Source organism: Narcine bancroftii, chromosome 2 (assembly GCF_036971445.1).
Source record: "Narcine bancroftii isolate sNarBan1 chromosome 2, sNarBan1.hap1, whole genome shotgun sequence".
NCBI lineage: Eukaryota > Metazoa > Chordata > Chondrichthyes > Torpediniformes > Narcinidae > Narcine > Narcine bancroftii.
In genome coordinates this window covers 53,781,530-53,802,018 of record NC_091470.1, presented here as the reverse complement: position 1 = coordinate 53,802,018, position 20,489 = coordinate 53,781,530, and the positions used below count along the sequence as shown (strand labels likewise).

Below are 20,489 nucleotides of genomic sequence, written 5' to 3'. Positions count from 1 at the left end.
TAGAAGACATCCTGCTTCACAAATCTGATTGAGCTTTTGGGAGATAATTAAGAAAATTGAAAAAGTTGAATTTACAAAAGCATTTGTTAATCCCATATATGTCATTGCTGATCCAGAAGGTGGCAGCACATGGGATCTGAGATGTGCTGGCAAACTGGATCCAAAATTCATGGTGACAGGAGGCAGGGGTTACTGATGGAGGAGTGATTTTCTGACTGGAAGTCTGAAACTATTCATGCACCTCAGGGATTAGTGCTGGATACTTTACAATGACTTGTATGAGAATGTAGATGGAGTATTTGGTCAGTTTCCTGATAACTCAATAGAAAAACCCATTATAACATTTAAAAGGCATTTGAACAGTTACTTGGATACGAAAGGAGTAGAAGAATACAGCCTAATGTGAACAAATGGGATCAACTTAAATAGGTACCAAAGTCAGCATGGTAGGGCCCTTTACTGTGCTGCACAACTCTACTGCTCACCACAGGATAGTTTTGTTTTAATTTTGGATACCCAGGAACATCATCCTGTCCACCCAATGAAGACGAAGAAAAATTAAGATCGATCCTGATTTGATTTCACAGTCTTAACCTCCATTTCTGATACCAACAAAGCACATCATTTAGAAATTATGATAAAAGTGAAGCTAGCACATTTCAAAACATCAGGCATGTTCTGAGGAACTGGAGCAGGAAGAATTAATACCATGTGCCAGCTTTCCAAATGGCAAGGTTGCATAAAGGTTGATACATGTCCACATCCAAACACAAGTGGATGAATCCTGCAGTGAATGGCAAGATGAATGGAACAGTACAAAAAACTTCACACATGCTTTATTTTGAGCTAGAAACCCATCCCTTCAAACATTGGCTACCTTCATGAACTCATTTGTGAAAGCAGTGACAATTCAGCTTAGCCTGACACTCACTTCCGTTGAATCTAATCGATAAGCACAAAGAAGGTTTTAACAAATCTAGAGGTTGCAGTCAATTCTAATTGGTGCTGGTAGTAGAGGGACATAGCTGACAGAGTTCAGAGTTTAAGAAAAAAAAAATGAAGATGTTTATTAGATTATAAATGGAGGCATATTCTTAAGGATCTGAGGTGTTCCATTCCTTGGGAATAGGTTTGAACAATGTCAGCATTGCCTTGGAGTTTTTAATATTGATAAGGTAGTTTTGAATTTTTTTTTGCTATTGCATGGTTAGGATTAGACTTGACTCCATTCAGGGACTGACAGTAGAGTTTTAATTTATTTGCTTAGGGTCCTGAAATCTACCTGTAATGCAAAAAAATTAAGGTTTTCTTTAGTGGAACTGGGAGTGTGAATGTTATGCTTTGCTCAATTGGTGTAACTAAGGGTTGATACCCTACACTTGGCTATAGTAATTTGTTGTTTGACTGCATTGGAAAGCAGCTCCAAAGTGTTAGCAAGAAATATCAGATTCTATCAATAAAATTAATCGTACTTTATAAAAAAAGATTTTTTTCGCAACTATGACTATCAGTTGAAATTTGAAACAGCTTTAATTTTCAGTAATAATGTTGACTGGAAGATGCAAATAAAATTATTTCAAAGATGTCTTTCAAGTCAATAAACTGAACTGTGCTTAAATATCACAATTCTAAGCTACTCCATTATATTTATGGTAATAAAAGCCTATCAGTCAGGTAACTTCTAGTCTATGGAGTTACATCATGTTGTATATGTTAAACTAAAAACACCTTAATAAAAAAGCTCTATATTTTATTAAAATTTTAGTGTACTTTTAATCAGCAATTACTTTTGGAAATAAAATTATCCAAGCAACCCCTCTCATCTATCCAACCCCCACAGTTAATCCCTGATACTTTCCAATGGATGTACTGGTGAATTATAGAGGAAGAATGGCCAAGAAGCTCTGATTTACCAACAGATTTACCATAGTACGTTCTCATAAGAAGAGTAGAAAAATACCAAAGGATAAAGTTATCAGTGGTGAATTGGGTTTGAGATCATAATGCTTGCACCACGTGCTATCAACTTGTTTTCTGATTAAGGAATTTAAGGCACATGGTTATAGCAGTGAAATAGACATTATCTCAACAACAGATAAAAGATGCAAAACTTTCCTTGTATTGTATAACTGAAATATTAGCATGATCCAATGATAAGCTTTATTCATAACCTATGATATAAAGATTTAGCTGTTTTATTGTACAATTTTAATCTTTAAAATGAATCTCATGTCTCAATGTTTCAATCAGCATAACTTGTACAACACATGATACAATTATTATTTAATATTTAACATTATTCATAAACCCATCTGACAGGTCCTTAGATGTCAAAGGCAACAAATACAAGCATGTAGCTTGATATATGTATTATATTTACAATAACCATTAGCAAAAACCTTCAAATGCTTATTGAAAAAAATAAATAATTTCAGCCGTTTTAGGTAATGACAATTTTTTTTTAAATGGCAATGCAACCAAATAATATATATTGTCTGCATTCCTTCTACATGCTTGTAAAACATACTATTCATTGGGAATTAATTATTGGCTGTTTGCTTTACCTGATATAACAGTACAGTCTCTGTGCAGGGAGGAGGTGGTCTTCAGCCACCAAAGGACTTTAAAGGAGGATGATGTTCATGTACAACACTGTGTTTATGTACTCCCAAAAGTGTATCAAAGCTCAGAAATAAAAGAAAAGCCAAACAAAACAAGCATTAGTCTGCATAAAATAATATAGGGACAAGGCAAACAGGTGAGGCATTGTTTAGTTGCCTAAAGTAGATCAATATCTGTGCTTGCAAGCCAGGAATCCTACCTACTTTCCTCTGGTGCTGCAAGGATCATCTTACGGATTGCAGACAGACTGTCGCCAATACTGACTAAAAGACAACCTATTCCACCTCTGCAAAATTCATACACATCTTCATTCTTTGTGGTTCACTAAGAGAGGTCGAAGAATTTGCACCTACATTTTTAGTGCTTTTGTGCCCTTGAAAATGTTTATTTGATACTGCTTACAATTTGTTTGATAATTTTTTGTGCAATCAGTTACAGCAAAATCCTAGTTCAGCTTTCTTCACTTGAATACCAACTTTCTTCTGTGGTGAGTTGTAATTCGGTTGAAATTTCTGTAAAATAGCACGGTGATTAATTTTGCAGCATTTAATTGTAAATTGTTAATGTACTGAGAGCAAACTTGAGCTCCTGTGGATTCATAGAATGTAAAAAATTTCAACAACTTATGTTGGCATTTAACAAATTACTTCAGGCCTGTGAACATGACTTGAATGTATTGTTAAAACACATTATCAACTATGTCCTGTTAACCACCTGAGATTTGCATGGTACCTAATGACTAGAATTGTCTAACCAGGATTTTCTCAATGAAGAAAACAGAAAGCCAACATTTAGTCTCAACATTTTTCACACACTTCATACCAATGATACAAAAGTATGAGAAGGGCATAAATAACTTAAGAGAACAGTAAAACCACTGGCATCCAGCAATGTTTTAATCAGCATAACCATGTACAACACAGGGATTGAAGATGCCAAATATGCAGATTTTCTAAAACTAAGATTCACTCCTATAATGCCTAACACTTGCATTAAGAATAAACAGCTTAAAAAACAAGACAGTGCAAAGTAATTTGAAAAAAAAATGGTATTGTAGTCTTTAATTCTGTAAAATTCACTTTAATCAGGTAATTCCCGTAACTTACAAATTTAAATTCAAATCCCGGTCGATGGACTTGTAACAGCATTGTGCTAATCGCTACACTAGTGATGCCATCTTCATAATTAACAACACCCCCCCTCCCAAGTTTACAGATAAAGCCTTACTAATATACATAATAATACACTAATAAAGATAAAGACTCTTACTATACAGGGATAGGGAGACACTTTGGGAGAGTCACCACAGCAGCAAGCAGCACTGGCCGCTCTTCACCCTGAGCAACGCCATTTTATTCAAACACAACTTTATTCAAACAGCTACTGCAAGTAGGACATGATTAAGGTGCTCATTGGCTAAATGTTTGATCCCATCTTCACTTTGAAGAAAATTTATAATTTTAAACTTTTATCTAAATTTTTATTTAATCTTATTTATTTTTTTCCTCAATTTTTATTTGGCCCATTGCTTGAATTCTGTTTAATGGGAATTTTACTGTATTATCAATTTACATAAATAAAGAGAAACAGGGTGTATACTGTATTTGTGATCATACAGAAATTTGCATGCAGTGGCAATCAATAACTAACAGGCCAACATATAATTTTAGTATTTTGTGAAGGATTGGAAATGCAACTTTCATGGATACACAGAAAATATTTAATATCAGAAGCTGGTTCCATTCTCAAGAAGATGAGCATGTGCACCTCACTGGAATTTGGCAGACCCTGTCAAACCAGAACAGTGAGCAGACTTCCCCTGCTGATCATCCCTTTGTAATGGCAGGCAATTTTCCTGTCAGATCCAGATCTTTCATTGAAATCCTTTAAAAAAGTATCTTAATGCAGAGCACAAAATTAAAAATACCACAGATCAGTTAATCTTCAGATCAATTAACTATTTTTTGATAATGCAATTGGAAAAGTGTGTGTGTGTGTGTGTGTGTGTGTGTGTGTGTGTGTGTGTGTGTGTGTGTGTGTGTATGTGTATACGTGTGAAAGAGAGAAAAGGAAAGATGGTGGGTTCAGAATGCCTCTTGATTTATTGTTATATTTTCACCAAAAAAATATGTAGACAAATTATGAGGTAAATTAAAAGTTATACTGATTAAATCTATCAAGTCACAATAAATAAATAAATCTGCTGTGACTAAATGTCAGAGTGTGTAAATCAATTATTATTGTTTATATTTGTTTCTTTACTTAAAAATTGAGTTCTAATGAATGAACGAATGATCAACATACTGTAAATTTCAATGCTGTCAGTTTACTAATGAAAGATTGTGATTTGAAACTGTATTTTCATATGACATTCCCAAAACTGCTTTTTTTTTCAGCATGAAGCAGTCATTGCGAAATTAAGACAGTACATATGCACAGAATCTTCACTAAAGAAGCATAAAAATCTTAAAACCATCGTATTATGCCATATACTTAAAGAATCAACTTCGAGGAAACTAGGTTCCATAAAGTTGCTTGTTCAGTATCAAAAAGCCTACAAGAACATCAAAATCTATGATTCAATGGTTCTATTTGGCAATACAAGGCTTTGTCATGATATCAGTTTGCAGGCAGTCCCCAAGTTGAAAATGTCCATTTTACAAGCAACTTATAATTACAAACCAACAAGTTGGCTGGAAGGAGAATGAAGACTTCTTCCGGTTCAAGCAACATTCGCTTTCCATTGGCTCGCTGCCCCATCGATCGTCAGGCAGCCAGTGACACACATCCACTGTCAGGCTACGTCACATGCAGCCTGGACAAAGCAGTGGGCAGGCGAGCAGAGTGGGGAGAAGAAGTGGCATATGCACCATCGTGATGCTTCCGGTATCGTCATAGCTCAGTGTGGGGCTGCCACTGAGTCCCACAAGGGAGCCACCTTCAGATTAAATCAAATCAAATTTTTTTATTCAAATCAAATTTTTTACATTAAAAAACCCATATGATTTCAACCACCTTCTTTCCAAAGATATTAAAGACATGTTTGATTGAAACTTGGTAGTACTTGTAGAATGATTAAATATCAATAATATTGTATATTTTGGCATTTCAGTTCAGTCGTGAAACCATGAAAAAAAAATTTCTCGAGGGGGGGAAGGGATTGATTTATACACCGGATATACTTTTCAGACCTTAAATTCACAAAAAAATAAGATTGATGTTGATGTTCATTCAGTGTACAAGCTGGCAACACCTCCCCACTGCTGGCACCACCATAACTGCTCCTACCTTGGACCCTGAAATTGCCATTGCTGCTCCTGCCTGGTAGACTTAGGTTCCTGCTCCCGCTGGGAGCACCATGTTGGTGCTCCAGCTCCATGGGCCATCGCTGCTCCTGCCTGGTAGGCTGAGATTTTCTATTACTTACTTATTTTACAGCTTTGTTACTTGCGACAAGGGCATTTAAATTTTTTTTGGGTTTTCTGGGAGGGCCATACAACCCAACAAAATGGGGGTTGGCTTATATGCCGGATATACCATAAAACCATTAAAATGAGGCTAAAATAGTGGGGTCGACCTACCTCTCAGTCGACTTATATGCCAAAATATATTGTATTTAATGCACAATTTTCTGTTTTATCTGTAGGTTACTGAAGTAGTCTTACCAAGGTTCTAGGTTCTTGTGTTACACTTAGTGTTAATGAGCTCTGGCAATGCCAACAAAATGTAGGATTAGCTACATCAAATCAGATGTGATTAAAAGCTGCATCAGTTGGAGGGTGTTGGAAACGTCAGTTCACAGAAAACTAATTAGTGCCTGCTACAGTGGGCATTACATTTTGAAGAAATCCTTGGAAAATTAGAAAATTATTTTCAACAAATGAGCAAATCTTTTAACAGGACAATTTCCCTAATCTCTGTTTGTCATGATGACACATAGATTGAAAATTAAAAATCCAAAAGCCAAGTGGAATACGGTTAGCATTCTAAAACTATTAAAAATGTAGTTTGATGTATTTACAGCAGTAATACCATGCCTAATCTGTGCAAATAATTGCCAAGACTTGTAAAGGCAGCCTTTGTAATTTTCATCTCAAAAAAATATTTATTACTATGCACAACCACCGCACATCCAATGCAAGAAGTCATCTTCTAGCATACTACAATTGTACTCAGACAGCAGCAATAAAAATTAACCAAGAGTGTTATATTTAAAATAATATTTTTACTATTAATTACCAATAATAACACCTTATCTAAACTTACCTAATTTAAATCCACAATGTGCAAATATACTTATGTCTGTGCAAATACCCAAGCTATTACAGCTTTGGATCAATTCAAAGTTTAGTCATTGAAATCCAGTGTTGTCCCTAGCCTGTCAAGCTCGTCAATCTCCTCAGAGTGCAGGGCTTGCAGCTTAATTTGTTCTCTTAAAGTGACAGTCCCACTCAAATGAAAATGAACTGGGAGTATGTAATACCTCCCACCAACCAAGAAAATTTTGAGCTGTAAGAGCGAAGTTTTAACTGAAAACTACAATGTTTGAAATAACAGATTCGCTCTTTACATGATAAAATACAAATATAACATTTTCGGTATTATTGCAAACTTAACATCTTAAAAGGCAATCAGCAATTACATTATCCTTGCCCTTAATACAAGTCACCATTAAATTATATTCCCGTCAAATTAGACTCCAGTTTAACAATTGCCTATTTTTCATTTTACTCAAAAACACTAAGGGATTATGGTCAGTTTGCACAACAAGTGGTCCCTAAGCTGTGCAGATGTAAACATCAAAATGCTGCAAAGCCAAGACAAGGGCCAATAATTATTTCTCTATAGTAGAATAATTCTTTTGATGTTTATTAAATTTCTTGGAGAAGTAAACCACTGGATGGTCAATATCATCACCACCATTCCTTTGTAATAGCACTGTTCCTGCAGCTTCATCCCTAGCATCTAATGCTAAAAAATGGCTTCCTAAAGACAGGTGACTTAAACACAGGCTGGTGATATAAAATTGATTTCAGTTTGTCAAATACTTCCCGATAATGTTCTGTTGAAACAAACTTTTCACTCTTCTTCAGAAGGTTAGTTAAGGGGGGGGCGTGGCAAGATGGCGTAGGGAACAGACGTGCCTTCCAGACCTCTCCTGACTCTGATTTATTGTTTTGTCTTTAAGTGCCCGTTAAAGTTCTTTTAAAAGTTTATAAATAATAAGAGGTGTTGGATATGCAAAAAAAAAGGTAAAAGAAAATATCAACAGACTGTTAAAAAACTACATTTTCCGAAATTGTCTGAGCCTACTTGTTTACAAGAAGCCAGGTCTCAACGTAGAATGGATCCAGAGGAGGACGTGCAGAGTTCGGCATTGAAGCTTCGTTTTAAGCCGGTGAGGCTCTCTGAAGGTCGCACTCAACAGCTTTCAGAACAAGGGGCTGGACGGGTGCCAGTGTTTCGCACGGTGGCCACTGCAGATGTTGTTGCTGAGGTTTTGACAGTTGAATCAGCTGGGGCGCCACCAGCTGGAGAGTTAAAGAGTTGTGATTCGACTGCTATAGTGGTGGCGCTGCAAAATGCATCTTCAATTACAACGGTTTTTCCAGACATCGATTCAGTGAAGATGATTAAAGAGATTTGGCTTAAAGATAACCCTGATCTTCAGTCTCCTGGCATTGCTGGGGGGACTTTGAGAGGGATTTTTATACGAAGTCAAACTGCTAGAAAAGATACTAAATTAAGGGAAGGGACAGAAGATCTCGTGGTCTCTAAGGAACAGCAAGACCCCATTATGCCTGAATCTACTTCTGTTGAAATGTCTGTTAAGGATCTTGAAGATAAGATATATTCTGTATCGAGTCACTTAGCTAATTTTGTGAACCTGTTTATTTCCAAGATTAATGCGATGGCGGAAGTCATTAATGGAGCTTTTAAGCTTGAAACCATTGAAAGATTTGAAATGTGAGATCAAGGTTTAGTCGATGCACAGGATCAACTGCAAGATGAAAATAGAATAATTGAAACATTGCAGATCCAAAATAAAAACTTAGCAAAAAAGGTTGATTATTTGGAGAATCAATCTAGACGAAACAACGTGAAAATTGTTGGTTTGCCAGAAGGCATAGAAGGACCAGATCCAAGAAAATTTTTTACTGAATGGATTCCACGAGTGTTAGGACAGGATAAATTCCCTGAAGGTTTAATACTGGAACGTGCTTATAGAGTTTTAAGAAGAAAATCTTTTTCAGGACAGAATCCAAGATCTGTTTTGATCCGTTGTTTAAACTATTGTGACAGAGAGACAATTTTACGTACGGCTATTAGAAATGCCCAGCAAAATAGATCTCCTTTGATGATTCAGAATAATCCTGTTTTCTTCTATCAAGATTTGAGTCAAGAAATTATGTTTCAACGACGCGAATTTAATTCTGTGAAAGAACGGTTGTGGAAAAAAAGACATCAGGGAACATTCAGGTATTCTGCAGTACTGAAGATTTTTTAGGATGGAAATTAGCCAAAGTTCTTTGACAATCCTAAAGAGGTTATGGACTTTGCTCAGTCTCTTCCAATCATGCAGTTTCAGGAACGATGTAGTCCTTCAAGGTCTCCAAAGAGAGCAGAGATATAAGGTGGGATCCAGTTTTTTAAAAGAAATGGAAGCAATGGTGACCGAAGTGGTAACGTTGATTTAAAAAAATAAATCTTTTATCTTTTTTTTGAGAAGAGTTTAAATAGTTTAAATAATGTTGATAGTTTAATGAAATGGGAGTTGGGAGAGGGAACTGGGTGGGCACTAGTTTCCAGAAGTCATCAGCTACCTGTGAGTTATCTCACACCCAATATTTTGGGGGAGTTACCGCTTTGGGCGGTTTAAACAGGAGGAGGTAGTTGTGACCTCCGACCTGTTTTTTTTTTCTTTTTAATTTTTGGGTTAAGAAGTGAAGGTTTTTTAATTATTTTTTTTAAATAAATATTTTTTTTTAAACTCTTTTTGTTTTCTGATTGTAATTGAGAGGGAATTAGGAGGATTTTTTTCTCTCCTTTTTTTCTCTTTTTTTGGGGGGGTTTCTCTTTTTTCTTTCTTTTTTAAGAGGATGATGTCACAGAAGATAATAAGTCAAAAATTGAGGATGTTGAATTAGATGAAGAGGAAGATGAGGGGAAAGGTGATAAGAAGAAAAAGAAGAAAATTAAGTACAAATACATTGAGGGAGAAAAGTTTAATAAAATTAAGTTAATTTCAATAGAGAATTTTGAAGATGTTATAAATGAAGAATATGGAGAACTTTATAAGAGTTTGAACTTTTTTCTTTTTTTTCTTTTTTTATATAAGGGGAGGGGAAGGGAATAAAAAGTTTATCTGTTTTTCTAAGGGATGTTTTTGTTCTCTCAATGAATTATAAAGGAAACTTGGTATTAATGGAAATTCTGTATTTATGTATTATTAATTATGATTTTTTTTAATAACAGATATGTGGTTGATTATATGATTTTAATATTTGAACTTAGTTTTAAAGTGGATTTCACTTGTTAAATACATGTATTATGTTTGATTTAAATATATGTTTAAGGGTATTATTTTAGTATTGATATTTTTTTTGTTGTTAGTATTTTTTTTGTTGTTAAGTTTTATCCTTTTTTTGTAAGTGGGGTTTTTTCTATTTTATTTACAATATTGTTAATTAATTCTTCACTCTTTATTTTGGGGGGAGGGTTGGACTAATTTTAAATTAGATGATTAATGTTGTGTTATAATTATTGGGGGGGTTAATTTGTGTAGTTTAATGATGTAGTATTCTAATTTTTATTATCTTATTTTTTATTATTTATTTAAATGTAATTTTTATTTTATTCATGTCATAAAATTTTAAATAAAGTTTAAAAAAAAGAAGGTTAGTTAAGGGGTGGGCGATAACAACAATTTTTTTCTTAAAACCAAAACTTTCTGTAATACCCAACCATTCCCAAAAACCTCCTAATAGTTTCTTACCTGTGGGAATGAGAAACCCAGATATTGTCTGAACTTTTGCTTGAACAGGCTTCAAGTTGCACAGACCAACAATATAACCAAGAAACATGGCTAGTAACATGGCACAGTAACATGGCTAAATTCACTTTTAGCTAAATTAACAGTAAGGTTTGCTTATGAAAGCTTGTCAAACAGTCTCTCAAGCTCAGAGATATGTACTTCCCATATGTCATTCCCTGTAACTAAATCATCGTCACAAGCATCCATATGCTTTAAATCTTGAGTTACAGAATAAATCATTCTTTGAAACGTCCCTATTTTTCATTCCAAATAGGGAATTCTCTTATAACCCTGACAAAGTTACAAATGCAGAAATTTCTCTACTTTTGTCTGTTAAGGGAACATACCAGTAACTTTTAACATCCATCTTCATAAGAAACTTAGCCTTTCCAACCTCGTGCACACAATCATCCACCCTAGGGATAGGATAAGCATCTGTCTTTGTTACAGAATTAACTTTCTTATAATCAGTGCAAATCTAACTGTCCTATCTGATTTAGGCACCAGGAAATAAGGAGAACTCCATGCTGAGGTAGAACATCTAATAATATCATTCTTTAATGTGTATTCAATCTCCTGATCTGCCAGTTTGCACTTTTCAACATTCATTCAATATGGATGTTGTTTGATAGGTCTGGCATCTCCAACATTCACTTCATTACAAGTTATTGGGGTTCTCTTAGGCACGTCTGGAAACAAGTTCCTATACTTTAAAAGTAGCTCTTCCTTTTGTTACTTTTCCTGAGACTGAAGATAAGCCAATTACTATCCAAATTCGGCAAAATACTCGAATTAGACAGATGAACTGGGACAGTTTTGTTTGAAGTGACCCTCACAAGAGTCAGCTTCTATTGCCTCACGATCCCTATATTCCTCAGTTTTATAAAGAATCAACACCTCTGGTGAAGGCTGTTCCTTGCTACCAGCCAAGTTCTCAAAAAAAGGTTTTAACCTGCTGACATGGCAATGCTACGTTTTAAGCCTCTGGTCAGGTTTTTTTTAACTAGATAATTAACTTCATTCACCTTCGACTATCACCCAGCAGCATTAACTTCTACTGTGATTAAACGTTTTGAGAAGCTGGTCATGGCCAGAATCAACATGTACTTAAGCAAAGATCTGGACCCACTGCAATTCGCCCATCATCACAATTGCTCCACACCAGATATAATATCACTTGCTCTCCACACGGCACTGGATCATCGTGAAAACAGCAATTCTTACATATAGCTGCTCTGCATAGACTACAGCTCAGCATTCAATACCATTTATTCCATCAATGCTGGTCAAGAAGCTACCAAATCTGGGCCTCTTTATCCCTCTCTACAACTGGATCCTGAACTTTCTCAACAGAAGACCACAGTTAGTATGAATTGGAAACAAAGTCTCCTCCTCAATGATTATCAACAGAGGTGCACCCAAAGGATGCATTCTTAGCCCACTGCTCTACTCATTATACACCCATGACTGTGTGGCCAGTCCTCATTCAAATGCTATTTACAAGTTTGCCGATAACACCACAGTTGTTGGCAGAATCACAAACGGCAATGAGGAAGTGTACAGGAGGGAGATAGATCAGCCCTTTGAGTGGTGTCAAATCATCAACTTGCGCTCAATGTTAACAAAACCAAGGAGATGATTGTGGACTTCAGGATGGAGTCAGGGGAACATGACCCAGTCCTCATTGAGGGCTCAGTAGTGGAAAGGGTTAAGAACTTCAAATTCCTGGGTGTCAACATCTCCGACAATCTGTCCTGGAGCTTCCATGTTGATGCAATCACGAAGAAGGCCTGCCAGCAGCAATACTATCCTCAAAGACCTCCACCACTCAGGCCACTCTGCTACCATCGGGAAGGAGGTATTGGAGTTTAAAGATGAGCACTCAGCAGAAGCTTCTTCCACACTGCAAACAGATTCTTGAATGATCAATGAACCAAAGACAATGCCTTACTTTTCAAGCACTATATTATTGTTGTAGGATGGTTCATAATTTGCATATTTGCACCATGATTCTGCTGCAAAACATCGAACTTCCTCTAGGAGGATAATATTTTGTTGGGGAAAAGGATTAGCGCTTTATCTCCTGGCTTAAAAGTTCTCACCCTGGCCTTTTTTTAATAAAAAAATCATACCAGACTTTCATTTTTCTTGAGTCATTTTCAAATTCTCTTGGGCCAAGTCACAGACTTTCTGCAAAAGATCTTTAAATTTTGAGACGTTCAACTGCACATCTTCATTATACCCATTGTTCCTTCAACAACAGTAAAGGTCCTCTAACTTCATATCCTAACACTAACTCAAAAATGCTAAAGCCTGAGGTTTCTTGTACAGACTCTCTCACTGCAAACAAGAGCAAATGGATGCCCACATCTAAGTCTTTCTCATTCACAATGTAATAGGTCCTCTTCATGGTTTTGAGGATCAAATTATACCTTGAGATTCTGGATGATACGCTGATGACATGATTTGGTTAGCCCCTAATTTATAAACTAACTGCTGAAACAGTCCCAGCATAAAATTTCTTTCCTGGTCTGATTGGATCTCTTTAGAGCTCTTGTCACAGATTTAGGTTTAATATTTCTAAGTGATATTGCTTCTGGAGACTGGACAGATGACAGTTAACAAATACTGATTCTCAGCTTTTCCTTGAGGCAATGGGCCAACACAATCCACAATAACTTTAGAAAAAGTTTCATCAAATTCAGGAATAGGTTGTAAAGGAGCCATTGGGGGACCCTGATTGTGTTTAACCACAACCTGACAAATGTGGCAGGTCCAGCAAGATGTCATAACATCTTTTATTAGGCTAGGCCAGTAAAATTGTTTTTAATCTTATAGATAGTTTTCTTTAGAGCAAGATGACCAATCAAGGGTGTGCTGTGGGCCAAGGTTAAAATTGTATCCCTATAGGCTTTAGGAACTCCAACCTGGTGAAAAACTGCTGATTCTTCACTAGCAGGGATATCAAGTGGTCTCCACTTCCTCATTTGCACACCTTCCTTAAAATAATAACCAACAGGCACTTTCTTAATTTCCTCCTTGGAGAGAGTCTTATCTCTCACCTCAGCAAGATCAGGATCTCTGCTTTGCCCCATTATAAACTTTTTTTGGGACAACAACAAATCCTTATTCTCGGGTTTAATACAAGAACTCTGGTCCAAACGTCTGTTCTGTCAAGCTTCTTTTCAGACATAGCTTGCATCACTGCACAGTCTTTGTTTCATCAATGACTGGCTTTGCAACCAACCACAAATTTACCTTCTGCAAGGTCATTTCCTAATTTGTTTCCTTACATGGATATTCCACATTATCCCTCTGGAAGGTTAAAGATACTCAAATTACTTTTGCCATTTGGCTTTCTCCCCTCTAAGTTTTTCTAATTCTAGCTCCAACTACTTTTGTTTCTCAGGTTCCTCCAATCTAAGTTTTTTTCTAACTCAAGTTGCTTTTTCTCTCTCTCAATCTCAAATTGAAGCTTTTCTAATTCAAACTGCCGCTGTGTTCTCTCTCATTCTCTCCAAACTTCCTTTTTATTACATAATAGTCACCTATAACTTATTGGATCTCTGCCTTTTTCATTGACTGTTTTACCACTGCAAGCTCCAACTTTTGTGTGATAGTCAGATATAACATGCTAATACTTTGATTTGTGTTTGCTTTCACCTCTCACCAGGCTGACATCCTGAGTGCCAACTTGAAAAAAACCCTTACCCTTATTAATTGTTGGAAATAATGGCACAAATACAGTGCATTTTTATTATTCAGCATCTACGGGGATTGCGATGCTGGAAATGCGAATTTTCCAGTTGACTGAGACTCAATTTTAAAATGCCTAACTAATACACCTGCATTAATAATACACCATTTAAAATAAAACAAATGCAAAATGTAAAGAAATTTTTTAAAAAATCAATATTGTAGTCTTTCTGTGAAGTTAACTTTAATCAATTAATTCCCGTAAATTACAAAATTTAAACTCGAACCCCAGTCGCTGGCGCTGAAGTGGTGTTGTGTGCTAGCCACGGCACTAACCGTGCTGTCATCATAATTACACCCTCGGTGGAATCCGGCTCGCCTCCACGCAAGTATCCTAACCGGGCCCTCGGTGGAACCCGGCTCGCCTCCATGCAAGTGTCCCCGCCGGGCCCTCGGTGGAACCCGGCTCGTCTCCACACAAGTGTCCCGTCTGGGCCCTCGGTGGAACCCGGCTCGCCTTCACACAAGTGTCCCGGCCGAGCTCTCGATGCCCCTTCCTTTAAATTCGAATCCTGGTCACTGGTGCTGTAACTAATCATGCCGCCTACATAATTAATCCTTTTCCCAAGTTTACAGATAAAACCTTACTAATAAAGACTCTTACCAGGTAGGGATAGCAAGACACTTCGGGAGAGCAGCACCAGCCAGCTCTTCATCCTGGACGCCACTATTTTATTCAAATTAAACTTTATTGAAACGTTGTTCAAGCAGCTGCTGCGGGCGAAGCACAACCTGGGCTCTCCGCTGGCTGAATTGTTGCTCCCAAGTGGTTGTGTGTGCTTCGGAGAACAATTTTACAATTTTAAAAACTTTATTTAGTATTTTATTGTTTAAATACTTATTTATTTCCTAGATATTTTTGCCAGTTGTTTCCGTTTCTGGTTAATTGAATGCTGGATAATGGGGATTTTACTGTATAATAAATATTTAATTCATTGCTGTAAACTTGAAAAACTGTTCACTCTCTAATTCTATAATTTTAATTTGTATCTGCAAAGTGATAAAACCGTCACTTTTACAAGATAGTTCCAGTATACAATTTGCAAGAATGATACAATGCCACAGCTTCCAAAGGTGAAGTTATTGCTTGTAGTAATTATGTTGTGAAATCCAATGCAGCATCCCACATTAGAATTTGATCATTCACAAAAAAAATGTGCTCAGGTATATTTCACAAAATGTTAACATTACTGTCGAGCCCACACTGTGTAAAAAAAAAAGTTTTATTATATAATGACAAGTTAATACAGAATGAGAAAAAGCATCACAATGTTCTTTCTTGCATCTATGGCACACTTTAAAATATCCATACAAAGCTGAGGGGACTAAACAGACTTGGTCGCTCCTATTTTTTGGGGTAGTTCAAGAACTCTTATGAGTGCAACATGGCACCCAACTATGCACGCACATTACCCTGAACATCACATGGGTAAGAGTGTCAGCACATGAAAGGTGTGTTCATAGAAATATACAGTACAGGGTTGTGATGTCGATCAGAATATAGCACTCATTTCATGTCTTTGCTGCCATTTAGAAGCTCAGTTCTCGTCTACTCAATCTTAAAACATACTAGGAAATTTACACAATCCCTGCAAACTCAATCAGATCATATTGGCTCTAATTAAATCAATCTGATAATCAAACTCAGGGATCTGGGACTCTATTCCTCCCTTTGCAACTCATTGGCAGGTCACAATCAGATTGACAATCAGCACAGGGCAGCTCAAGGTTGTACGTTTACCCCAGCTCTTTTCCCTGTAGATCCATGAGTGCATAGTCAACTTCAGCTCCAATGCAATCGATGTATTGTTGGTGAAATAAGTCAGAGTACAGATTGGTGAACCAGAATTTGGTTTGTGTTGTGCCACAATAAAAATATTACTCTCAATATTAGCAAGACCAAGGAGCTCATTGCAGAACTGAAGAAGGAGAATATGAGGAACCATGCACCCGTATTCATTAGCAGGATGGCAGAGTAGAGGGTGAGTACTTCAAAATTCCTTCTCACTGCGACCTTCAGGCAGAAGATATGGAAGCCTAAGGTCCAGCCCCTCTCGGTACAAGAACAGTTTTTTTTTTCCAACATCTATCAGGCTCTTGAATCTCCCTGTACTCCCTTTAACCTAATCATAAACTACTTCAGGACCTCTAATAGTCTGTCAGCATTATTGAAATATCCTTTCATATTTATCTTTCCATATTTATTCTATCATATGCCATTTTTGATCATTTAATGTATGCTACAGTTGTTGGTGCATCTTGTGTTGCTATTGTGGCTGCAGCAAGAAAGAATTTCAGTGCATCTGTACATTTTCGTTAGTGCAATGTACACATAACAAAAAATTCTCATACTCATGAAGGAATAACCCTTTTATAAGTTAACTACTATATTATCACATCTACTGTTGCTGCGGTTATTCAGAGTGTCTTGTGCTGTCTACCAGTTACTCAAATTGCAAACACCTCAGCCAGTGATACAACAGATAAAGACTTCTCCAAAATGTGGGCGTCATTTTTCATTCCCTTTGCAATTCAGCATGACTGAGAAAATGAGAAGAGAGTATGCAGATTAAGAAAAGTTACTGAAGGAGGGAGAAAGAAATCATATCTACCAAGAAATCTCAATCTATTCTCCAATGTGAAAGCCCATCAAGGAACAACTTGAGTCCATATTTTAGTTATCGCCATCACAACTCTTCGATTTGATTTATGTGTCCAATGTATCTTCTGGTCCATGATTAGTGCTGATTTGACAATTAAATCATTGAACACCAGCATGGATCTGAAACATTACCTGCTTTACAATCGACAGGTTGAGGCTAGATATGCACAGTGGGGGGGAAATAAAATGGCAGCATTGCTGGAGTTGCTGCAAAGGCAGCTCTGTTGCTGATCCGGACCCAGGGTGAGCAGGAAGAAGAGACGCAGTGCTCCTCTGGAGGGTTCTACCGCCTAGTTCAACTACCAATGGCTCTGCACAGGCTTTAAACAGCCTGTTTAAGGAGTTATTGGAGGTTTATTTTAAAATTCTGTGATGGTGGGGTTGGGGCCAAGATGGCAGAGCCTGTGTTTGGCAACAGCCTCAAGCTGTTGCAGACTCCAGGGAAACAGAGGACTGGAGCAGGGCACCAAAAAATGGGGAGAACAACACCCACTGAGGAGGAGAAGCAGAGGTAATGAACCTTCAGGACGGTGACCACGGTGGCGGACCGGTGAGGGGCCCTCCGGTTGAAGTACACACAGGTTGTTGGTGACACGAGGCGAGGAATCCATGTAGGCTGCAGGCTATTGGCAACTGCAGTCAAAGGACTCACATGAGACTGTGGACTGCTGGAGACTGGCTTGAAGCTGGCTGAAGGGGTACCAGGTATAGGAGCCAGGATGTGAGAGGGTGATGAGGGCACTGAACGCTCCTGATCATGTCAGTGGTTTGGATCTGGAGCACAGTTTGCTGATGGTTTGGACTGAAGTCTGTGTGGCTGCAGGAGTGCTGGAGGTGAATCCATAGACACTTAGGGACTCTTGGTTGCTTTTCTTCCACTGACTGTTAGAGGTGCCAGGCAACTTCTGATGATGACGCATCTGTCTGCCTTATAGCAAACTAAAGCCAATTTTATGTAATATTACACCTGTTTCATTACATCACAATAAAGGAAGCTTGACTACTGAATTTAATAAGAATTCAAAACTTGGAATAAACATACAAATTAAACAGAAAATATTAATAAAATCTATATTAATATGGTGGCAATGTTTCAAATGTTCAAGATTTGCCCTTTGGAAGCACATTGAACATCAGTTTAGAGAGTTTAGAGAGTCATTACAAAAATGTAAGATTTAGCCAAAACTATCTATTTTCCGTCATAAATCGTGAAAGGCTGTAGACACCTTGTTTGAAGTAAAAACACTGTGCTGGAGAAACTCAGCTGGTCAAACAGTGTTCTTTATTTGGCAAAGGTAAAAATACATAACCAATGTTTCAGGCTTGAGCCCTGGAACATCGGCAGGGATAAATGTTGCCAGGCATCTGAATAAAAGAGTAGGAGGGGAGGTGTGGTCACAAAGGCAGGAGGTGATAGGTGGAGAAGCAGAGAGGGCACAGCAGAAAGCAAAATGAGGAGGGATGGTTGTGTGAATAGAGGAGAGAGAGAGAGAGTTGGAAGGGGGAAGGGAAGGAGGTAGGGGAAAAGTGGGGGGGGGGGGGGGGTGAAGAGGAGAGCAGGTCAACAGAAACCAGAAAAGTCAATGTTAATGCTATCTGGCTGGAGAGCACCCAGATGGAAAATCAGGTGCTGTTCCTCCAATTTACAGGTGGTTTTGATGGGACAAGGCCATGGACAGATATGTGAGTATGGGAGTGTGTCACAGAACTGAAATGGTTGGCTACTGGGAGGTCTCTGTCACTGGTGTGGTTGGAGCGAAGGTGCTCAGTGAAATGACTTCCCAATCTGACCAGTCTCTCCGATGTAGAGAAGGCCACAAAGGGAGCACCAGATGCAATAAATCTATCCTGCAAATACACGTGAAATGTTGTTTCCCTTGAAAAGCCTTTTTGGGCCTGTGGTGAGAGTGTAGGTGTGGACACAAGTATGGCACATCCTGCAGCCACAGGGAAAGGTGCTGGGGGGAAATTGGTGGGGAGGAATGAGTGCATGAGGAAGTCATGGAGGGATTAGCCCCTATGGAAGGCAGAAAGGGGAGAATGTGTCTGGTAGTGCGATCCTGTTGTAAGTGCCAGAAATTCCTTCTGGTAGTGGGATTCTGTTGTAAGTGCCGGAAATTTATTTTATTTTATTAAATCTAATGTCTGCGCTTTTTTTAATTTCTGATGATAGAGCAGCAGTTTGTTGCATTTCAGTTGCAATGTTTAAATGAGAAGTGTTATTTTATAGTATTCATGGCAGTAGCAAGTTCTAATCCCAAAAGAATTCTTTCAGATGAAGAACACCTAATCAATTCACAATTTAATCTTGCTTACAGAATGGGAATGCATGAAACCTTGTGGATTGTTCAGATGTGCAAGGGGACCTAGGGAGTTTCACACTGGGTTCTGATGTATTCATCTCAGTTTACTACAGACCATGCAAGAGACCATTGCCAATCTAAGGCACTGAGGACAAGTTAGGCCCCAATTACATGAGATATATGCACTTGGATCCAAATCAACAAGGAGATGACAGGCTGACCAGAAAAATAACAAACACTTCCACAATTCCAAGTAGTCTAGCCAATGAAGTAGGGCTTCTCACTTATTCAAAGGTGTTCCTGGGTCTTTTAAGCTCCTGCCTTCCCATTCCATTCTGCTATCTGTTACTCTCTGCCCATCACTTCCTTTATGCTGGGGCTGCTTCCTTCTGTCCATCTGAGTGTTGGGCTCTCAGTGTTACCATGCCTACGTTCTGGTATCATTTCTACTGACCCCGAGCGGTAATCAGAATAAATAAAATGGAAATGCAGTTAAATTCAGTAATTTCGCACTGAGGATTTCCTTCTATCCCATCATCCTGCCAAACTTCATCATTTGCTGTATTAGAAAGAATCATTGAATAAAATATGATTTACAAAAATTGATTAATACACAAAAATGTACAAAACAGCAATCCCACTGAGTATCAGTTATGATTTACCACCTCTATTCAACAATAAGGAATTGGGAATGAAATTAGAATGTAATTAGATGATAACTAAGACTGGTTCATCATTCTTTAATGTATTTTTTTTCTATGAGTGACATGAATATCAAGTCAAAGCTCACATTTCGTTCCTCATGAAAACTTTCCCTGTTCAAACAATGTGTGACAGAATGATAAAATAATAAAATATTTTATAATACAAATATTACAAGTTCGACAAGTTGGGCACTATCTATGAAGAAAGAAACCTCAGATTTCCAGCCAGTTGCTACCTGATGAAAGGTTCAGATGGTTCACATCTGCATTTGCTTATTTTTACTTGAACACAGGGATGGGAACAGGACAGGCATGCAGAAAGCTCTGAGCAGAGCAAGTTACCCTGATGCCTTTGCACGGGCTGACAGCACCAGACCCAAGTTTGTCTGCGAGCATATTTTTCAACA

The 20,489-nt window shown here is 37.7% G+C and overlaps 1 long non-coding RNA gene across 1 annotated transcript in view; it reads right to left on the bottom strand.

The window, feature by feature from the left end:
• Positions 1–3,065: 3,065 nt before the first annotated feature.
• LOC138752345 (uncharacterized) overlaps positions 3,066–20,489 on the bottom strand; it is a 39,956-nt gene continuing 22,532 nt past the window's right edge. The window contains exon 6 of the long non-coding RNA XR_011350544.1: positions 3,066–3,134. This is a non-coding gene — a long non-coding RNA (uncharacterized lncRNA). The remainder of the gene's footprint in view (positions 3,135–20,489) is intronic.